The sequence below is a fragment of the Mustela erminea genome, chromosome 3, assembly GCF_009829155.1.
Source record: "Mustela erminea isolate mMusErm1 chromosome 3, mMusErm1.Pri, whole genome shotgun sequence".
NCBI lineage: Eukaryota > Metazoa > Chordata > Mammalia > Carnivora > Mustelidae > Mustela > Mustela erminea.
Genome location: NC_045616.1, coordinates 78,115,732 through 78,122,343, shown reverse-complemented (window position 1 = coordinate 78,122,343; position 6,612 = coordinate 78,115,732). Strand labels below are relative to the sequence as shown.

Genomic DNA, 6,612 nt, shown 5'->3' with positions numbered 1-6,612 from the left:
GGCTAGGTTCCCCAGTACACTGTGAATAGAAGTCGTAGAATAGATATCATTGTCTTGTTCCTAACTTAGTGGAGAAGCATTCAAATAGTTCACCATTGAAGTGACATTACCTGTTGTTGTTATTGGTGTTTTGGGTGTGCTCCTTACCAAACTGATGAAGATCCCTTTCTAGTTTTTCCTGAATGACAGAAGCTTCTCTCAGCTTCTTTGATTCTTGTATTTGTATCCCTTCTCTTGTGCAACAAACACTGATACCTAATCATGTGAAGATTTTTTGTTGTTGTTGTTTTATGCTGTGATGTAGATGCAATGTTTTCAAAATTATGTTCTCAATACCAAAGTTGCTACTAAGTAAAGCACAGGATTTGCCTTTTTTTTTTTTTTCAACTCTTATGATCTATTGTCCTAAGACTATACAGGTATACTCCTATCTTGTAAAGACAAGTGAAATATTTTTTTCTTCTTTTTGGTTGTATCACCAATTTGGTACACACTTAGATTGAACTGTGTCACTTTACTTTCAATTTTGGAGGGCTTTTTCTTTCTTCTTTTTTTTTTTTTTCAGGTTAACTATCACATCTGGGAAGAACGGCACTTGTGCCTCTTCCGTTTCCATTTTTAATCTTCTAATTGTTTTCCACCAAGTGTTTACGTAGGCTAAAGCCTCACAGAGTTAATTTGTTGTGAAGAGCAAGAGTGTCTACCGTGTTTCGCCAGTGATATCCTGCTTTAGAGAGAACTACGTATATCTTTTCCAAGTTCTCTCTCCTCCATATTCCTCTAAGTATAATTCTAAATCTGACTTTCATTACCTCTTTCTGTGCCTTAATCTTCTTTCCACTCTATCTACCCTTCATGGCTGATAACATTGTTTGAATCACTTCTGTGTATATCCTATAAAATACAAACACCTTTGCTTGGCATGTGACACCTTGTGCATAAGGTGTAGTTGTTACAAGTATTAATAAGACATAAATGGATTGGCATTGGGTTTTGGAGAGACTATAGGTGTGATGCAAAAGCAGAGATAAGAGGGGCGCCTGGGTGGCTCGGTCAGATAAGTGTGTGCCTTCAGTTCAGGTTATGGTCCAGGGTCCTAGGATCAGGCTTCCTGTTGAGCTCCCTGCTCAGCAGGGAGTCTGCTTGTCTCTCTCCTTCTCTCTCTGCCCCTCCCTGCTGCTTGTGCTCTCTCTCTCCTACTTGTGCTCTTTCTTTCTCAAGTAAATACATACTTTTTTAAAAAAGCAGAGGGGGAAAAAAAAAAAAAAGCAGAGGGGCGCCTGGGTGGCTCAGTGGGTTAAAGCCTCTGCCTTCAGCTCAAGTCATGATCCCAGTGTCCTGGGATTGAGCCCCACATCAGGCTCTCTGCTCAGTGGGGAGCCTGCTTCCCTTCCCTTCTCTCTGCCTGCCTCTCTGCCTACCTATGATCTCTGTCAAATAAATAAATAAAATCTTTTAAAAAATAAAAATTTTAAAAAGCAGAGATAAGGGAAATCAGGGTCATACAGAGATCTGCTAGCAGGAGACATCAGATCCCCAGTGGCTGGAGTTGGAGAATAATGATCCAGGGTTAGGACTGTGACAGTCAGAGAACAGAGGCAAAACTGAGAACTGCAACTCTTGTTTCAAAGAGAAGGACCTCTTTGAGATCCTGAAGTCCTTTGTCACTGATATTAATAAAGTACAATTATCAGGCTCCAATTTACCTTTCCCATCTTACCCTTGACAAAGTTCATCAGACTTAACTTTCTGCACCATTGCTGCACTTGGGATTTCAAATTTTTTGTATTTTACAAATGTTTTGCATCTGACACTTTAAGTTGGTCCTCTGCAGTCATGAGCCAAATATCTGCTGGCCACAGACACCAAGATCCTTATATTCCAAACAAGAGATCTGACAATGTTCTCTACTCTAATTCCTTCTGCTCGATGTGCATTTCTTGATCCCTACTCCAAGAAGTAATCCCTGGCTCCTCCAAATTTACACATGACTTTACCTACACTTCCTACCTTCTGCTATAGTGATCAAAGACTTATCTAATGACTAAACATCCTCAAGCAACCCAGACTGACCCATCTTTGAATTTCAGTAAATTCTAAAATGATGTCCTGATCCATGGTAATAAATAGTCATGAATGATTGTGGTCTGATCATTACAGAAAACACTGGGCTCTTCTTTTGCTGTCCTTTTATTAACAGAACCTAAGTTTGCACTTGATTTTTCTTATTGGTAAACTACTAAGTAACATATACTTAAAATCAGCAAAACCCTTTTGTATTGGGGTACCTGGCTGGCCCATGTGGTGAAGCATGTGACTTTTGATTTCAGGGTTGTGGGTTCAAGCCCCCTGATGGGTGTGGAGATTACTTAAAAATAAAATCTTTAAAAAAAAGGGGGGGGCACCTGGGTGGCTCAGTGGTTTAAGCTGCTGCCTTTGGCTTGGGTCATAATCTCAGCATCCTGGGATCGAGTCCCACATGGGGCTCTCTGCTCGGCAGGGAGCCTGCTTCCCTCTCACTCTCTCTGCCTGCCTCTCTGCCTACTTGTGATCTTTGTCTGTCAAATAAAAAATAAAATCTTAAAAACAACAAAAAAACAACAAACCCCTTCATACTTTTTAAGAAGGTTCTTTTCTATGCTAGGTCTCCTTTGACTTTTATTTGTGAAGCTGATCTGTAAAATTTAAGTAGACTTGTTATCCAGGACAAATTTTCTCTTAAGAGTCTATAATGGAGGGGAGGAGCAACATGGCAGAGGAGTAGGAGACCTAAATATCAGCAGGTCCCAGAAGTTCCACTAGATAGTTATCAAACAATTCTGAACATCTAAAAACTTAGATGAGAAAAACTTAGGAGATCAAAGAGAAGAAGAGCAGCAATTCTACAAACAGAAAAGTGACTGCTTGCTGGAAGGTAGGACATGTGGAGAAATGAATCTGAGGTGATATACGGGAAGATAGACCACAGTGGGAGAGGCCGGCTCCTGGCAAGCAGTAGAGCAGCAGAGCATAAAACCGGAACTTTTAGAAGTCTGCTCCACTGAGGGACGCTACCCCAGGAGCTAAGCACGGGGTGGAGCCCTCACAGGGACAGTGTGGTCTCAGGACATGTGGGGACACAGAAGACCAGGGTTGCCTGAATGTGGCAAAGCTCCCAGGTATCAGAGCAGGGAAGCTGGCAGCAGAGATGGAGCTGAGGAGTGAGCTCTCAGCTCAGAGTTACCTTAAACCATGATCTGAGGCACAGTCGGGCCACTGATCTTTGAGCTGAGACTCCACAAGTGACAGATCTGGGGAGACACCCTCCTTCCTCCTCAGGAGGAGAGGTGTGGGAGCAAACTACAGGAATCTGCTGGGTTTGGAGACTCCAAACAGGGCCATGCACCAGAGATAGAAATGCTTGGTCACAGGTCAAGTGAGCACAGAGTGCGCCAGAGACCAGGGAGATGGGAGGGATTGACTGCTTTTCTCTGAGGGTGCACTGAAGAGTGGGGCCCCAAGCTCTCAACTCCTCTGCTCATATTATGAGCAACTATAAACCGGCAAATTTGACAATCTGGAAGAAATGGATGCATTCCTAGAAACGTATAAACTACCAAAACTGAACCAAGAAGACATAGAAAACCTGAACAGACCCATAACCAGTAAGGAGATTGAAGCAGTCATCAAATTCCCCAACAAACCAGAGCCCAGGGCCAGATGGCTTCCCAGGGAAATTCTACCAAACATTTAAAGAAGAATTAATATCTATTCTCCTGAAACTGTTCCAAAAAATAGAAATGGATGGAAAACTTCCAAATTCATTTTATGAGCCCAGCATTACCTTGATCCCAAAACCAGACAAAGACCCCATCAAAAAGAATTACAGACCAATATTCTTGATGAACATGGATGCAAAAATTCTCACCAAAATTCTAGCCAATAGGATCCAACAGTACATTAAAAGGATTATGCACCATGACCAAGTGGGATTTATTCCTGAGCTGCAAGGTTGGCTCAACATCCACAAATCATTTAGTGTGATACAATACATTAATAATAGAGAAAACAAGGGGCACCTGGGTGGCTCAATGGGTTAAGCCTATGCCTTCAGCTCAGGTCATGATCCCGGTGTCCTGGGATCGAGCCCTGCATTGGGCTGTCTGCTCAGCTGAGAGCCTGCTTCCTCCTCTCTCTCTGCCTGCCTCTCTGCCTACTTGTGATCTCTGTCTGTCAAATAAATAAATAAAATCTTTAAAAAAAAAAAAAAAGGAAGCCAATAATAATAATAATAATAATAATAATAGAGAAAACAAGAATCATATGATACTCTCAATAGATTCTGAAATAGCATTTGACAAAGTACAGCATCTTTTCTTGATCAAACTCTTCCCAGTGTAGGTATAGAGGGCACATACCTCAATATCATCAAAGCCACCTATGAAAAAGCCACAACAAATATCATTCTCATTGCGGAAAAACTGAGAGCTTTTCTCCTAAGGTCAGGAACACAGCAGGGCTGTCCATTATCACCACTACTATTCAACATAGTACTAGAAGTCCCAGCCTCAACAATCAAACAACAAAAAGAAATAAAAGGCATCTCAATCAACAAAGAAGAAGTCAAATTCTCACACCTTGCATGATATGATACTTTATGTGGAAAACCCAGAAGACTCCACTCCAAAACTGCTAGAACTCATACAGGAATTCAGTAAAGTATCAGGATATAAAATCAATGCACAGAAATCAGTTGCATTTCTATACACCAACAGCAAGACAGAAGAAAGAGAAATTAAGAACTCAATCCCATTTACCATTGTATCCCAAACCATAAGATACCTAGGAACCAATGAGGCAAAGAATCTGTACTCAGAAAACTATACATTATTCATGAAAGAAACTGAGGAAGACACAAAGAAATGGGAAAACGTTCCATGCTCATGGATTGGAAAAACAAATACTGTGAAAATGTCTATGCTACCTAAAACAATTTACACATTTATTGCAATCCCTATCAAAATACCATCAATTTTATTCAACAAAATGGAACAAATAATCCTAAAATTTATAAGGAACCAGAAAAGACCTTGAATAGCCAGAGGAGTGTTGAAAAAGAAAGCCAAAGTTGGTGGCATCACAATTCCAGACTTCAAGCTCTATGACAAAGCTGTCATCATCAAGAAAGTATCATACTGGCACAAAAACAGACACATAGATCAATGGAACAGAATAAAGAGCTCAGGAATAGATTCTCAACTCTGTGGTCAACTAGTCTTCAACAAAGCAAGAAAGAATGTCCAATGGAAAAAAGACAGTCTCTTCAACAAATGGTGTTGGGAAAATTGGACAGCCACATGCAAAAGAATGAAACTGGACCATTTTCTTAGACCACACACAAAAATAAACTCAAAATGGATGAAAGACCTCAATGTGAGAGAGGAATCCATCCAAATCCTTGAGGAGAACACAGGCAGAACTTCTTTGACCTCAGCCACAGCAACTTCTTCCTAGAAATAGTGCCAAAGGCAAGAGAAGCGAGGGCAAAAATAAACTATTGGGACTTCATCAAGATCAAAAGCTTTTGCACAACAAAGGAAATAGTCAAGAAAACCAAAAGACACTTGACAAATGTCACAAATGACATATCAGACAAAGGGCTAGTATCCAAAAATCTATAAAGAACTTATCAAACTCAACAGCCAAAGAAAAAATAATCCAATCAAGAAATGGGCAGAAGGGGTGCCTGGGTGGCTCAGTGGGTTAAAGCCTCTGCCTTTGGCTCAGGTCATGATCCCAGGGTTCTGGGATCGAGCCCCGCATCGGGCGCTCTGCTCAGTGGGGAGCCTGCTTCCTCCTCTCTCTCTGTGCCTGCCTCTCCGCCTACTTGTGATTTCTGTCTGTCAAATAAATAAATAAAAGCTTTAAAAAAAAAAAAAAAGAAATGGGCAGAAGACATGAACAGATATTTCTACAAAGAAGACATCCAAATGGCCAACATGAAAAAGTGCTCCACATCACTTGGCATCAAGGAAATACTAATCAAAACCACAATGAGAGTGCTCGCTTCGGCAGCACATATACTAAAATTGGAACGATACAGAGAAGATTAGCATGGCCCCTGCGCAAGGATGACACGCAAATTCGTGAAGCGTTCCATATTTTTTGCAACATGGGGGCTTAAGTGGGTAGGAGAAGAATAAATGAAACAAGATGGGATTGGGAGGGAGACAAACCATAAGTGACTCTTAATCTCACAAAACAAACTGAGGGTTGCTGGGGGGAGGGGGTTTGGGAGAAGGGGGTGGGATTATGGACACTGGGGAGGGTATGTGCTTTGGTGAGTGCTGTGAAGTGTGTAAATCTGGTGATTCACAGACCTGTACCCCTGGGGATAAAAACATATGTTTATAAAAAATAAAAAATTTAAAACACAAAAAAAAACCCAAAAAACAACAAAAAAACAACCACAATGAGATACCACCACACACTAGTCAGAATGACTTAAATTAATGAGTCAGGAAACCACAGATGTTGGCGAGGATGAGGAGAAAGGGGAACCCTCCAACACTTCTGGTGGAAATGCAAGCTGGTGTAGACACTCCAAAAAACAGTATGTAGGTTCCTCAAACA

The 6,612-nt window shown here is 41.1% G+C and overlaps 1 non-coding gene across 1 annotated transcript; it reads left to right on the top strand.

Moving 5' to 3' along the window:
- The first annotated feature begins 6,038 nt into the window (after positions 1–6,038).
- LOC116587353 lies at positions 6,039–6,145 on the top strand. Its single transcript, XR_004284377.1, has one exon. It is a non-coding gene; the product is annotated as a U6 spliceosomal RNA (small nuclear RNA).
- Positions 6,146–6,612: the final 467 nt, after the last annotated feature.